Below are 7,589 nucleotides of genomic sequence, written 5' to 3'. Positions count from 1 at the left end.
AATAGATGAACAGATCACAAATCTATTAACTTGAAGACTTCAAGAAACCCATCAACAATTAAAGTCAAACAAATAAAAATTACAATAAAGAAAACAATTTTAATGACATACTAGGGGACTTTGCCTCCTGCTCACTTTGCTCGCCAACCACCCCCCTACACACCAGCCACTTCACATCTTTTCTCCTCGTGTTGTGAAGAGGGATGATGAATGCAACCCAAAGAGACGCGTTTGCTCCTCCAAAAACCCGTCTTAAATGGTGATACACTGGGAAACAAATTAATTTTTTTTTTAACCTCCTCTTTGCTCGATCAGCTGCTGGCTTGCTGCTGCTGCCATGCCGCATGAACATTTAAAAGCCTGTACAGCAGCTGTCCTTTTGTCTCACTGCCTTATCTCTCTTCTCCTCCAGACATCCTCTGCTCCTGTGGGGGGTCCCACTGCCTAGGCGTGCCCCTATGAATAGGAAGATAGATAGATTCTCTATTCTTTTAATTGAGGGACTGAACTGTCCCCTCTGACTACACACAGAGCTCGATTCACACCTGAAAGAGACTTATGTTTGTTTGAAATGTTTCAATAACGTTTCTGTCTCTAAAATCTCCTGTGTACAGTATCTGTGAAACTCTGTGACCCAAGCATGACAGTGTATGTGGATTTCACTTTCACCAAACAACAAATCTTTTAATTCTTGCGGATACGCCTCTTCATTGGGAAGAAACACTACTTTTACCTGATGGCAACACGAATTACACAATCTATAAGTCTCCAACTTAAAGTTTAAATCCAAACAATATGTTCAATCTATTTTTGCTGTTCCATTATTTCACCTAGTAATAATTTCAATTTGATTGTGCTAATGCGATCTTTACTATCATTTTTTGAGACTTTTCGAATTTTAGTACTTTCGTTATCTCTAACCTGCTCTCCATGTGTATCACACCAACGTTTTTGAATTCTTTATGACATTCTACTTTTTCATCTACTCTTTGTCTTTTATTTCCAACCCTGGGTGTGGTTAAATCTCTTGGCACAAAGTCTCATCTCGCGGGACGTGAAAGTGTCTCTCTGTGAAAGTCATGTCTCGTCTCTACTCCCAATATTTTTTTTTATTATAATAGAAAGATATGAAGAGAGTTCAGTAAGTTTCTGTGAGTGAGTCTGAACCTTTTTATGTTGATTCATCTAGACATATCTCACATTTATATATAATTATCTTGAATTAAGACTGCTGGAAACATGCAATTTCCAATGTAATGTGTTACATTTTCAAGACTTGTACATCTACAATGTCTTCCAAGTCAATCAATCACTGTGTTTATGTAGAAGTGGAATTTATCTTGATGCCATCAGATGCAAGGCCTAAACCAACTCTGCTGTCTTTTGTGAATGTCAGGAAAGGTATATACTTCTTGAGCAAAGAAAAACTAGAAGATGACAGGTATAGTTAAGCAACAGACAAATTCATAGTCAGGGAACAGATGAGAAAATGAAAATTAGAAGAGAAAAACTAAATTGCTATACCCGAAACAGAGAGGATAAAAAAACAAGAACAAAATCAAAAACAAAGATCTTTATTTGAAAATTCTTTGTCCTGACTATCATTACCGCAAAGTTTTTTTTAGGGAGGATCCAATACTTGCATATCAGAAACTGTGTTAAGGCAGGACATGATAACATAATACGTCATGTGACTGGCAATGGACATAAAAGCCATAAACCATAAAGCCTGTGGTAATGCTAGATTCTCCATAGAAAACAATAAATAAAATAGCATTGCCAGGGAAAAGACATAATAAACCATAAAAAATAAATAATAGCACAACTTACTCCAGGGCGGCACGGTGGCGCAGTGGTAGCGCTGCTGCCTCGCAGTTAGGAGACCCGGGTTCGCTTCCCGGGTCCTCCCTGCGTGGAGTTTGCATGTTCTCCCGTGTCTGCGTGGGTTTCCTCTGGGCGCTCCGGTTTCCTCCCACAATCCAAAGACATGCAGGTTAGGTGGATTGGCGATTCTAAATTGGCCCTAGTGTGTGCTTGTGTGGGTGTGTGTGTGTGTCCTGCGGTGGGTTGGCACCCTGCCCAGGATTGGTTCCTGCCTTGTGTGCCTTGTGCCCTGGGATTGGCTCCAGCAGACCCCCGTGACCCTGTATTCGGATTCAGCGGGTTAGAAAATGGATGGATGGACAACTTACTCCAAAGATGTCTGAAATGTAATTTCCTGACAAAGTCGAGTCTGAAGTCAGTCAGTGAACAGTCAAGCTGTCGTTGTGCAAAGCAGCTCCTTGTCTTTGATGAAGCTATCTGAGAATGCTGTTAGTGAGTGGAATGTGTATTAAAGATATTAAAATGCAAATCTCACTTGGTAAGTCACAAAGGAATTCACACAAATGAGAAACCATTCCATTCCAGTGAATATGGCAAAGTGTTATGATTATGGTTATTTTTTGTGTTTGTTTTTTGTTAATTATATACATATTTTACTTGCCTTTGTTTATTATTTCTGTGGGGAGAAATTGACTCTCTTGTTTATTCTGCCCTCCGTGTCTTTTTTAGTCACGTTAATATTTTTTTAAATTATTTTATTTTTGCATTTGTGCAATGCCATCTGGTAGTCACACAACCCATTCTGTCACATTAAAGATATAACTTCTGCCATGCATAAATTTGGCAGCAATTACACACTGAGGTATCCCTGGATGGATAAAGAAACACATCCTTGCAGTTTTTGGAAGTTTAGTTTCATTTATTATTTCTTACAGTTTCTTGACTTTAGCAAAAAATTTTTTAATTGTCCCCTTTATCTTGTCACTCAGACACTTGCCTGTCTGACTGTGTTTTGGGAGTCTTGCCATTCATCTTCTTTTTGGCTCTCATAATAATCTTTGTGTACTTGAGTGTGCGCATTAACATCAAACACCCACTAGTGGCCACTGTATCTCCAAGCCTTCAGCCTTTAAGGGAGCCCACTCAGTTGCTTAAGGACCATATTTTAACCTGTATTATCCTAAAAGTCTTTTAATGACATTGGTTACTTGCTTTGCTTTCCACATTCTGCACTCTAAATTCTGGATTCCAATACAGCTTACTATCCACATAGTAGTGCCTTTTCCTTTGTGTTGGCAAGATAATATGCAGTGTTCCTGCCAGTTTAAAGCCCACTCACATCTACAGCCTTGCATTGCCCTTTCCATGCCAAGTCCCAGCCTCTTCCATTGGCAGTTCCCTTGATCATTATGCCACTAATAACATATATTGGTTTCACTGACTTCAATGAATTTCTAGAAAGACCTTCTATGATCTTGAGTGTTTTATCCTGATCTATCAATGGAGTCACTCATTCACAAAATCAGAAATTTACTTTCTGGGTGGGAAACTGCATGAATATGCTTTACATTTAAGGAGTGCAATGGTTCATAGATTTATAGGATGCAGATGTGACTAATTTATCAATAAATGTTCTTGTTTGCCTTAATCTGGGTTACTTCAATCAGGTACATCAGTTACAGGTACTACACATGTAATTTATTGCACAGACATTAGTTAAAATTCAAAAGGTAACACAAAGCATGATAGAACTGAAGACAAAACTTTTGACTCATGAAAACCCCATTAAACCCTTAATTTTTGCCCTTTCCCATGCCCCATTACTATCAGAGTTCCATCACCAAGCCATTGAAGCAGTACAAACAGAAGGGAGGAGCTCACCTTCTGAATTGTTGCATTAAAATCTGAGATTCAGGTGCCAAATGGCCTTTTGTTCAATGTAGCAGCAATTCAGTGCCATTGCATGCGAGAGGATATCATAATTTATTTCGTTGCTTCTTTTTTTGGTGAACTTGATGCTCTCACAACTTCCAATCCTGAGACTGGAGAAAGAAACAACTTGTTAACACTGATTCCTTGAAGAATTCAAGAAAAGGAGGCAGTGGTTGGCAAGTGAAGGAAACAATAGCAGGTTTGGTGTTTTTTGTGTTGCTTTAAGCTTTTTTTAACTTACATATTAAAAGTACATGCCAGGGATACCAGACCTAAACTAAGATACATACAGATAAAAAATAGTGCTTAGACAGTGTAAATGAATGGATGCTTTGGGGCAATATTGCCTCTTTTAAACCCAACAGGCAGATAGTCACAAATTAAAAGTACTTAGAAGTATTTTAATATTTCTCATCTTCTCTAACCATGTCTCCAAAGCACCACAGCCACATTAAACACAATAAAAAAAACACAATAATCACAATAATCTTCTCCTCCACACCACCTAGCAAGCATTGTCCACCTCCTCCAGACTCAGGATCGCTTGCTGAGCCTCCAACAGTCCTTTATATAGTCCTTGACCCAGAAGTGCTTCCTTCCTTCCGTCCTAGTGACTTGCCAGCACTTCCGGATCAGATGGAGAACTTGAGTTTTCTTGTCAAGGTGAGCACTAAGACTCCCACCATCTTCCCACAGCATCCCCTTGTGGCAACCACAGTACCCAGCAGGGCTGTGTTGGAGATCTCCATGTCCCATAGTGCCCTGCGGGAACCTGTGACACCACTGCAGTCCAGGGGAGCTGCCATCTAGTGTCTTGGGGGAGGCAGTTGCTAGAAAAGCTGCCTTCCCCCATCCTTCCATCAGGGACGTCCTGGCCCGGGTTGAGCTGCCAGCCGTCTCTTCCACTGGTTAAGGTTCATCAACTAAGGCTACAACTAGTTATTTCAAACTTGATCAATCCAAATCTACTGGTTTTAGCAAATCCCAAATCACAATTGAATATCTCTGTTAATTATTGCTTATTATTAATTTTGTATTTTTACTTTCTTTGCTTTTCATGGTTTATGACTTATCTAAGCATTTGAGCAATTGAATTGGTCTTATATTTAGGATCTACTGCATCAGATTCTTTTTGGCTTTCAGTGGTTCCCACAAATAGTCATATTTCGTAGCTAATCTTAGTTAGGCACGGTGCTAATATGCCTGCCTGCTGTCACCATTTTTTTGATCATCGTTCAAATTAATTTTCCTTTTATACCCATATCAGATGCTAGTTTGATCCTTCTGCCTCCACATAATGACTTGATTCATAATAGAACCACACAAACTATCAGAACTTTTATTTACTAAAATCAGAATAATCTGACCTGATCATTCCATCATTATGTCGTGTATTTTGGTGCCGAGAATGTCACAACTTCTGTTCCTGACTTTAAAGATTCTGTTACCACAATTAATCTAATCTACTTTAAGAGACAGTTTAACTCATTTACACCAATGGAAAAGCAAAACGGTCCCCTGTGCATGTGTGCTTTATCACTGCTACACTGGTCTCAATTCATTTATTAACCTGGTCAAAACCTGGCCAGCAATTTCTAGACTATAGTCATATCGTGTTTAAAAATGTTTCAAATATATTTAATTGTAAACAACCTTGGAAAACCCTGCCAATTTAAAAAAAGCATGTTTCTGGTAAATCAGAAGTTATTTTTATGGAAAACTTTCTGAAAGTTTGGTTTAATTTGACTTGTGGCATCTGAGAAATTTCCAGACAGTCCGCGTGTATTGACTAATTATTACCTTATTGACTTACAGTACATGTTAAATTATAACATGGGATGTAACATGTGCTGTTTAATTATTTTCTGAGTTTAAAAATGACTGCTTTTATTAGACTTTCAATGGAAGGTCAGATATATTAAGAAGCAGATAATCGTGTTAGACAGTGCCTGACAACAATTAACTTGGCTACTTATTTTCAAAATTATTTTTGTTTCAGAGAAATGTAGATGATGATTGACATATGTGTCAACTCTGCATAGAGTGTGAAAATAATAACCGTTTACATTTACATAGGACTTTTCTCACTACTCAAAGTGCTTTACATAGTGAGTAGGGAGCCACTTAAATCACCACTAATGCGTAGCATAAACCTGGATGATGCAACGGCAGCCATTTTTGCACCAGTACTCTTACAACACATTAGCTATTAGGTGATCAAGTGGTGAGAGAGGGGCCAGACTGAGTAGGCCATGGTGGGCAACTTAGCCAGGACATTGGGATACCCCCTACTCTTTACCAAGGGTGCCCAGGCATGTGTTATGGCCTCATCTGAAGGACGGTGCCACTTATACAGCACATTGTTTCTGATACTGCACTGGTGCATTGGGATCCACATTCAGACTACAGGGGAATGGAATGTTGGGGTTTCAGATGACAGTGTGAGACTTACCCGGACACCACCAGTTGGAAACCACATCTTTATCAAAGTCACACATTTATTTTCCATAAACAAATACAGGTTTCAGTCCCAAACACTACACAAAGCACACAGCAATAATCTCCCACAATGAACTCTACTTTAACTCAAGCCTTAGCCACCTCTATTCTCCTCCTGGGAGCTTTGTCCTACTCCCACTCCCGACTCTGGCTCGTCGACTGTAAGGAGGCGGTGCCTTTTATTCTCGCCCGGATGTGCTCCAGGTGGCTGGTGATGATCTTCCGATAGCACTTCCTGGTGTGGCGGAAGTGCTGCCCTTTGCACCAGACGCACTCCTGATATGGCGGAAGTGACAGTTCCCCAGGCCCAACGAGGCTCAAGGCGCCCCCTGGTGGTGGCCACAGTTCCCAACAGGCCAGAACCTCTTTGTCCCTTTCCTGTGGTCCTCTCTTTGTCTAGGGTGGTTGCCCCCTCATGACTCGGAAGCTATTAATGTCCCTTTCCGGTCCTTCCAGGCATCCCGGCCAGGTAATGACTCCGGCAATCTACCACAACAGAGACAAATGTGTTGGGAGATAAGAATTACAACAGAAGTATGGTTTGCCCATCATTGGGCGCTCATTTCACTCGATTTGAGTCTGTGCATGCATCACACAATAAAACCTGATTCTACTGCCTTCCTGAGACTTTGTGTGCCTTCTTGAGAAGCCTGGCTGCCGTGACCTCTGCCATGACACTTTCTCATTCTGACACCCACTTCAACAATAACAGTTTATCTTTTGGTTCTTTATCAGTCTTGTACCTGCCTTTCCTACCTAGTAACAGAGCAGCAATGCTGTACACCATAACATACTGTATGAGGCTTGGGAGGGTACCGATGCTCAGTTGGACTAGGTCATCCAAGGTTTGCTTTTGCTTACTGAAAAGATCTGTGAACCTTCTAGTGGTTTATTTTCTCCAGAAAATATTGTCAACTGGAGTTTTTTGGGAGGTCATTCCAAAGTCTGGGTGCTATAAAGCTGAAAGCCCTGTCACCCATAGAGCGCAGGTTAGTGTGGGGCACACGAAGATTGACAGAATCAGAAGACCTTAGTGGACAAACAGGAGCACGGTGATGGAGAAGTTCACAGATGTAGTCTGGTGCAAGGCCATTTAAAGCTTTGTAGGTAATTCATTGGATTTTATATTCAACTAATTGTGTAATCCCATGCTGTAAAAAGCCCGGCTCCTAGAAACTATTGAAATCAGCAGAAAAAAAAACTGAATTGCAGAGTCGGGCATGCTCATACCCATTGTTTATCAGCATTTAAGTAAGTTTCTGTCTCGTTTGTCTTTCCTCGGTGGTTTGACCTTGGTGACAGAGTCATTTTCTTTCAGCTTCATAACTTCAGCT

Source organism: Polypterus senegalus, chromosome 1 (assembly GCF_016835505.1).
Source record: "Polypterus senegalus isolate Bchr_013 chromosome 1, ASM1683550v1, whole genome shotgun sequence".
Lineage (NCBI taxonomy): Eukaryota > Metazoa > Chordata > Cladistia > Polypteriformes > Polypteridae > Polypterus > Polypterus senegalus.
Note: the sequence above shows the minus strand (reverse complement) of the source record.